This window comes from Trichomycterus rosablanca, chromosome 9 (assembly GCF_030014385.1).
Source record: "Trichomycterus rosablanca isolate fTriRos1 chromosome 9, fTriRos1.hap1, whole genome shotgun sequence".
NCBI lineage: Eukaryota > Metazoa > Chordata > Actinopteri > Siluriformes > Trichomycteridae > Trichomycterus > Trichomycterus rosablanca.
This window is the reverse complement of record NC_085996.1, coordinates 1,589,530-1,591,670: the sequence shown is the minus strand read 5'-3', so window position 1 is coordinate 1,591,670 and position 2,141 is coordinate 1,589,530. Positions and strand designations below refer to the sequence as shown.

General features: G+C 40.1%; 1 long non-coding RNA gene across 1 annotated transcript; it reads left to right on the top strand.

The window, feature by feature from the left end:
• The first annotated feature begins 1,154 nt into the window (after positions 1–1,154).
• Positions 1,155–2,141, top strand: LOC134320251 (uncharacterized). Its single transcript, XR_010013622.1, has 3 exons — positions 1,155–1,256; positions 1,793–1,948; positions 2,055–2,141. It is a non-coding gene; the product is annotated as an uncharacterized LOC134320251 (long non-coding RNA).

The window sequence follows — 2,141 nt, the reverse complement described above, 5'->3', positions numbered from 1 at the left end:
TGTTGGGCACAGTGTGGGGGAAGGGGCCCCTGGCAGAAACATCTGGGTTTTTTGCTTGCCCTATTGCCACCATGACCCTAAAAGGATAAGTGGAGTAGTTGATGATGTTTTATGATTTGACTACAAAATAAAAGCCTGGGCTAGAATCAGTTTAAAAATGAGAAACCTGACATCCTATTCAATACATGGTTGTTTCAATACAATAAAAATAAATAAATAAAATAAAAAATCTGATTAACCTAAAATAATAAGTAATTATGCTTTAACCTAATCAGAGTTATCCTGGGTGACAACAGCAGTCAGAGGATAACTTTCCAAAATGGACTTCCTGAATCTATTAAAGAACTTGTTGATGAGGTACAAAGACAGTGTGAAGTTCACTTTAATTTTAGGCTTCAATTTATGGATGCACTATTTGGAAATGAGTTTATGAACCTTACTTCAGTTGATGAAGTACAGGATAGAGGGACAATCAGAGTAATTCCCATAAGTGACGCTTCAGCTCCCCACTGTGCTAATATCTCTTTTACCTCAGCTACTGCCCATCGCTCGGTTGATGAATCCTCATCTCTGTCTAGTGATGACACAGATATACTCTCTTCACCAGTCATCGTCATCAAGCTCTCGGTCATTTTGGCCTAAAATCTTTCATGTTCCTAAGTTTTGTTATGATGCAGAGTTAACACTTCATCAGGGCAATGCAGCTTACAAGGAAAATGGTACATTGCTTATTCCAGATCCAAAACTGAAGTCAAACATTCCTGACGGCCTGGTGCAAGAAATAGTTACGTTTATGTCACTGATAAAGAGTTTAACACTGTTGGAGAGGCCCTCATCTCAAAGCATCCTTGCCTGACTGAGAAAGGCTCCCTCACTGGATTTGCTGGATGGAAAGCTAGCTTGAAGAATAAACTGGCAATCTACCGCACTCACTTGAGAAAGCTTGGGTGTCCAGAGGTGACAATAAACTCTCTTAAGCACAAACCAGAGGGCAAATCAAGTGCTGCTTTTGGCATAAAAAACCTAGGAGGTCTGAAGTGAACTACTGTCCCTCCTATCCTGCTGGAGAATCTGTTAAGAGCCTTGAGAGTGTGATAGTTGAGCTTCTTTCAGATGTTAAGAAGAAGAACAACAGGGAAGTACTGAGAATGAAAATGGAAAAGACATTTGCATACAGGAGACATGAAGTGGTTCGTGATACACCAATGATACAAGACTTTCAGGCAAGATGGCCAGCACTCTTTGACGTAAGCGAGGTATGTAATTTATAACATTCTACACACAGAGATGTTATGAACAAGCTAAAACAAAAGCTGTTTGTATGAAGCCTAACTGTTGAGCTTTGCCACAAAGCTAAACATTTGGCATATTTTTGTAAAATTATCTGCTGGCTGCTTGACGGCCCCCCTTAGTTTTAGACAAATTATCGTCATTATGTAGTCCGCTTATGTGCCCAACAAACATGTGGCCAACAAACACTGCACCACACCCTTACTTTGGATTTTTTGGGTAGTGGGTCCACAAGATCCTCCCATGTTGCCTTTTTGGGCTGAGCTTGACCAGGTTATGTGGGCTGCCTATAGCCACCAGGAACTCCCCGTCGTACACTACCCCCAGGCCAAGCTCCAGAGGTCATAATACTAATTATTTGTGAACTTTGGAACTGCTGTACAAATTAAACTTAAGCTTCCTCTTGCTTATAGTAAATAAACGGGTGACAAACGTTTTCATTGTATTTCTTTCCAAATTCCTGCTTCACAGCACATTTATGTCTAATCATTCTTGTTTTTAGATAAATGCTGAATTTAAGCGGATTACCACCATGCCCCTTCAGTCCAGATTTCTCTCTCAGTTAGATGTGCACTCTGAGAAACTGATGGTTCTGTTTAAAAAAAGAGGAGGACAAATAGGCAAACACCTAGAGAGCATCATAGCACCCATGGCTCAAGTAAGAATGCTTCCTTGAAAAAAGTACTGCTTTGTTGATGTAGCATTTGATTAAAAGGAAAAAGACTTTAAGCAAACAACTTGCTCTGCTTATTCCCTTTGAATAGAATGATGATGTTGATTTAGGACGAGAATGTATCATCAAGGCAATTTGTGTGTACCTCAACGAGGATCCAGAAAACCTCTTTAGAGAG